The sequence below is a fragment of the Anguilla rostrata genome, chromosome 13 (genome assembly GCF_018555375.3).
Source record: "Anguilla rostrata isolate EN2019 chromosome 13, ASM1855537v3, whole genome shotgun sequence".
Lineage (NCBI taxonomy): Eukaryota > Metazoa > Chordata > Actinopteri > Anguilliformes > Anguillidae > Anguilla > Anguilla rostrata.
Genome location: NC_057945.1, coordinates 2,491,881 through 2,498,574, shown reverse-complemented (window position 1 = coordinate 2,498,574; position 6,694 = coordinate 2,491,881).

The window sequence follows — 6,694 nt, the reverse complement described above, 5'->3', positions numbered from 1 at the left end:
GTGTTGATTTATTAGGCACAGTGTGAGCAGTGTGTGTTGGTGTTGATTTATTAGGCACAGTGTGAGCAGTGTGTGTTGATTTATTGGGCACAGTGTGAACAGTGTGTGTTGGTGTTGGTTTATTGGGCACAGTGTGAGGTGTGTGTTGGTTTATTGGGCACAGTGTGTGTTGGTGTTGATTTATTGGGCACAGTGTGAGCAGTGTGTGTTGGTGTTGATTTATTGGGCACAGTATGAGCAGTGTGTGTTGGTGTTGATTTATTAGGCACAGTGGGAGCAGTGCGTGTTGATTTATTGGGCACAGTGTGAGCAGTGTGTGTTGGTTTATTGGGCACAGTGTGAGCAGTGTGTGTTTGTGTTGATTTATTGGGCACAGTATGAGCAGTGTGTGTTGGTTTATTTGGCACAGTGTGAGCAGTGTGTGTTGATTTATTAGGCACAGTATGAGCAGTGTGTGTTGATTTATTGGGCACAGTGTGAGCAGTGTGTGTTGGTGTTGATTTATTGGGCACAGTATGAGCAGCGTGTGTTGATTTATTAGGCACAGTGTGAGCAGTGTGTGTTGGTTTATTAGGCACAGTATGAGCAGTGTGTGTTGATTTATTAGGCAGTGTGAGCAGTGTGTGTTGATTTATTGGGCACAGTGTGAGCAGTGTGTGTTGATTTATTAGGCACAGTGTGAGCAGTGTGCGTTAATGGTGATTTATTAGGCACAGTGTGAGCAGTGTGTGTTGATGTTGATTTATTAGGCACAGTGTGAGCAGTGTGTGTTGGTGTTGATTTATTGGGCACAGTGTGAGCAGTGTGTGTTGGTGTTGGTTTATTAGGCACAGTATTAGCAGTGTGTGTTGTGCTGATTTATTGGGCACAGTGTGAGCAGTGTGTGTTGGTGTTGATTTATTAGGCACAGTATGAGCAGTGTGTGTTGATGTTGATTTATTAGGCACAGTGTGAGCAGTGTGTGTTGATGTTGATTTATTAGGCACAGTGTGAGCAGTGTGCGTTAATGGTGATTTATTAGGCACAGTGTGAGCAGTGTGTGTTGATGTTGATTTATTAGGCACAGTGTGAGCAGTGTGTGTTGGTGTTGATTTATTGGGCAGGCAGTGTTGTGTTGGTTTATGGCACAGTATTAGCAGTGTGTGTTGTGCTGATTATTGGCAGTGTGAGTAGTATGTGTGCTGGTGTGTTTCAGGATAGGATAGCTGCTGCCGTGGCCCCCAGGCTAGGAGGGACTCTTCCTGGGGGACCCTGGGGCCCGTGGGCCAGCCTACAGCAGGGATGTACCCCTGCAGAGAGACACAATTTGTTTAAAATTGTTTAAATAAAGCGCTGTATGATTCTTCTTGAAATTTTGCCTTGTTTTTTTTTTTGCTTATTCTCATTTAACAGAAATAACTGGTACATTTATTAACACAACAAAAATATGTTAAATGTCTAATTACATGAAACACATCCCCACTCTGCACAGAGACACACATCCCCACTCTGCACAGAGACACACATCCCCACTCTGCAGTCACACATCCCCACTCTGCACAGAGACACACATCCCCACTCTGCACAGAGTCACACATCCCCACTCTGCACAGAGACACACATCCCCACTCGGCACAGAGACACACATCCCCACTCTGCACAGAGTCACACATCCCCACTCTGCACAGAGACACACATCCCCACTCTGCAGTCACACATCCCCACTCTGCACAGAGTCACACATCCCCACTCTGCACAGAGACACACATCCCCACTCTGCACAGAGTCACACATCCCCACTCTGCACAGAGACACACATCCCCACTCTGCACAGAATCACACATCCCCACTCTGCACAGAGACACACATCCCCTCTCTGCACAGAGTCACACATCGCCACTCTGCACAGATACACACATCCCCACTCTGCAGTCACACATCCCCACTCTGCACAGTCACACATCCCCACTCTGCACAGAGACACACATCCCCACTCTGCACAGAGACACACATCCCCACTCTGCAGTCACACATCCCCACTCTGCACAGAGACACACATCCCCACTCTGCAGTCACACATCCCAACTCTGCACAGAGTCACACATCCCCACTCTGCAGTCACACATCGCCACTCTGCACAGAGTCACACATCCCCACTCTGCACAGAGACACACATCCCCACTCTGCAGCCACACATCCCCACTCTGCACAGAGACACACATCCCCACTCTGCAGCCACACATCCCCACTCTGCACAGAGTCACACATCCCCACTCTGCACAGAGACACACATCCCCACTCTGCAGCCACACATCCCCACTCTGCACAGAGACACACATCCGCACTCTGCAGTCACACATCCCCACTCTGCACAGATACACACATTCCCACTCTGCAGAGAGTCACACATCCCCACTCTGCACAGAGTCACACATCCCCACTCTGCACAGAGACACACATCCCCACTCTGCACAGAGACACACATCCCCACTCTGCAGTCACACATCCCCACTCTGCACAGAGACACACATCCCCACTCTGCACAGAGTCACACATCCCCACTCTGCACAGAGACACACATCCCCACTCTGCACAGTCACACATCCCCACTCTGCACAGAGTCACACATCCCCACTCTTCACAGAGTCACACATCCCTACTCTGCACAGAGACACACATCCCCACTCTGCACAGTCACACATCCCCACTCTGCACAGAGACACACATCCCCACTCTGCACAGAGACACACATCCCCACTCTGCACAGAGACACACATCCCCACTCTGCACAGAGTCACACATCCCCACTCTGCACAGAGACACACATCCCCACTCTGCACAGAGACACACATCCCCACTCTGCACAGAGACACACATCCCCACTCTGCAGTCACACATCCCCACTCTGCACAGAGACACACATCCCCACTCTGCACAGAGTCACACATCCCCACTCTGCACAGAGACACACATCCCCACTCTGCACAGAGTCACACATCCCCACTCTGCAGTCACACATCCCCACTCTGCACAGAGACACACATCCCCACTCTGCACAGAGACACACATCCTCACTCTGCACAGAGACACACATCCCCACTCTGCACAGAGACACACATCCCCACTCTGCACAGAGTCACACATCCCCACTCTGCACAGAGACACACATCCTCACTCTGCACAGAGACACACATCCCCACTCTGCAGTCACACATCCCCACTCTGCACAGAGTCACACATCCCCACTCTGCACAGAGACACACATCCCCACTCTGCACAGAGACACACATCCCCACTCTGCAGTCACACATCCCCACTCTGCACAGAGACACACATCCCCACTCTGCACAGAGACACACATCCCCACTCTGCACAGAGTCACACATCCCCACTCTGCAGTCACACATCCCCACTCTGCACAGAGACACACATCCCCACTCTGCACAGAGACACACATCCCCACTCTGCAGTCACACATCCCCACTCTGCACAGAGACACACATCCCCACTCTGCAGTCACACATCCCCACTCTGCACAGAGACACACACACTGAAGCCTTTATTTTGCTTTTTTGAATGCTCAGTGTGTCAGAAATATGGCCCTCAGGCTTCTGTGCAGAGAGGTGGCCAGATTGGAACGGGCCCTGATGGAAGATGTTGGGACATGAAGAGACTGAACTTGTTTGTGCTGTTTGTACCCTGATAAGGCATCATGTATAGGCATTGGGCGGGGAGAAGGTGGGGCTGTAGATGCCACAGTTACGGTAAAACAATGGTATTTTAAAAATTTATATTACAATGATGACTCGTGTTGTGTGGTTTTGCTACGATCTGATGTTGTTACGGCCGGCTCGAAGGGCCGCAACAAACAAAGTCCAAATGTATCAAAAACGATCCAAAAACTGATCTAAAAAGATGTAACCCGTTAAAAATAGCAACGCTTTAAAAGAGTCCTGTAGCTTTAAGAAAGGAGGCTCCCTACCTAACTGTTAGGAGGACTTGTTTTGCATCTCGAATTAGTTTTATTGGCTGTAACCAGAGACTGTAAAAGATAGGATTGTAGCCCCTACTGTAGCTCAGTCCTCCGCAGTAATCCGGAAGTGACGCAAGCTGTACCTCATTGGTCCAGAACAAATATTGGCACTGTGCCCAAATTACGCAATAAATCATGAAATCGACCCATGGACAGTCATAAGACGAATAAAATACACATATTATGACTATTTGTTCTTGTGAGAAAAAATTATGGACTTTGTATTTTGATCGCATTTGTACCGTAGACTTACATGGAAACCGGATATGAAAACACCTATACTGGAGCCATCCGTAGTGGCGCTAGTGAGCAACCAGGAACTACAACACCAGGAAATGAGCTTCAAAAACGAAGTCTGGTTTTGGCCGCTTGTTCTCAACTCACCGCCTTGTTCTTTTAATAGCCTACACGGACAAAATGAATGGCAATAAACATGTAATCATACACATGACACACAATATTTGTAAACCGTTGTTGTATTGTACTTATAGCTAAGCAGACATGAGTAGACCTGGTATAAATTTGTACGTAAGGCTAAAGAGAATATTTCCTCTAATTTAAGGACAGAATGATTATAATAACCTTTATTTTAGTAGATGTGCTTTACCAGGCTCATTGCGGTTATTCTGATTCTGGGTCTGGGAAAAACAAATTTCAATTTCCATTTCGCAATTTAGCATAGCGGAGAGAAAAGCACGCGACGCGCTGAGAAACCCTCGCTTTTAACTGTGGAACAGCGACCCCTGCTGGATACCTGACGGAAATGAGCATCCAGAGGATCCGAGCATGAAACGGGGCACGTCGTACATTACGTTCAGCTCTTTTTACTTCAGTCCAGATTTGGGAGAATTTCTGGTTTTACTCATTGCAGTTGTCCTGCTAACTCAGTGCTCGCAATCTAAGATCACTCTTTGACTCATATCACTTATATCCTTCCGCTTTGTTCCTGCAGCGCTTTCATGTTACACATGTACCACTTTCATATTACATGTACCATCCAGCCCTTATATTGTGTCATTATCCTGATGTTGTAGCTTGTTGAGCTCCTAACATTACTCTCTGACATAACCTATGCTTACTGTGTGAGCTGGACTTAACACCAGGAGCGCCGGGGAGGGGTGAGCGTTGAATGTCCCATACAGATCAGTGGTCTTACCCGTACCCTTAGATTGACATGTGAATGTCCCACTTGAGAATGGTTCACTTGTGCCACGTGTGAATGTTTGAAAGTTGATATCTCTCCAGGGAGAGATAAAATGTTCTATTTGTCCGGCACATAATATTATTATGTTATGTTAGCCGACTCAAAAATAATACAAGTATTTTGCTTAGCCGTAATTCGTTACGCTACAAATTATGCCTTGTATTACTTTTAGTTACGCAGCAATCTCTCGCTCTTGCTTATACTTTTTTCTACATTTTTATTCTTTTTTTTCCTATTTAGTTTACTGTTTTTAAAAAAAAGATTTTTATTACTAATTTACTCAACGGAATAACAGCATACACCACACGAACACATCACAAGACACTTCACATTTGAGAAATCATTTTTGATTGTAGGCTATGTAATAGTTACATTTATTGTTCTCTCAAGTAGCCTAAAGGTTAATACTACGTTTTTAAAAAACTGTGGAGTTATACATAATAGCAACTGCAAAGCCTAGCCTAACCGGACATCGTGTCACCACTCGCGTGCTTCCACAATGACTTTTTCCCCCCAAAACCTTTACTCCCTGAAACGAATGTCCCCTATTTCCTGGTCCCTCAAAAGCCAAATGTGTCACGTCACATTTTTACCTCACAGAAAATAGGATATGATACAGCTATAATTTTTTTAGCATATTTTGAAAAGTAGCCTACGTTCACCATCATCTGTAATTTGGCATATATATATATATATATATATATATATATATATATATATATATATATATATATATATATATATATATATATATGTGTGTGTGTGTGTGTGTGTGTGTGTGTGTATACATCAACGAGCAAGGTATGCTTGATCAGAACTCACAGAAAGTCCACTGATAACAAGTGCACTAAATAAACGTAATCCGTCTGGGATAAATGCATAGGAAATTTGCCGAGGGAACCGATGGCAGAAGAAACGTCCGAGTTGGTGTACAAAAAGACGTCTTCACTGAAACACTCTATAAATAAACTAATTAACAGCCGAAACAAACCATGACTAAATATAAACTAACAAACTACGCTATGATTCAAATATATTTTTATCATGCTGTATTGTAGTGGTTTCTTTATTTTAGATTGTTTTTGCAATAGTGTTACAGTTTGTAGTCCTAAAACCCGGAAGTAAGTTGGCATTGGGTTCTCATCAGATTTCCAATGCATTTTTCCCGTGGGGATTTAGTTTTCTGCCGAAAGTAAGGTTTGTGGTGAACGTAAGCCTAAATGAGCTTCACGATTGTTTGTCAACCGTGGATGTCTAAGCTGTCATGTGCTTTTGAAAAGTAGGCTAAGTTTCTATATTGAAACTACAAGAGCGGTCACATTTTTGCAATAACCACTCTTGTTTTACTAGCTCGCATGCACGCTGAGCGTCGAACGCTAAGCGTGAGTGAGCGGCGAACCCATAGAACTCGTAAAACAAAACGTGAAACTGTTTTAGGCATAGATTAACCATAGGTCTTATTTTCGGAAGAAAACTAA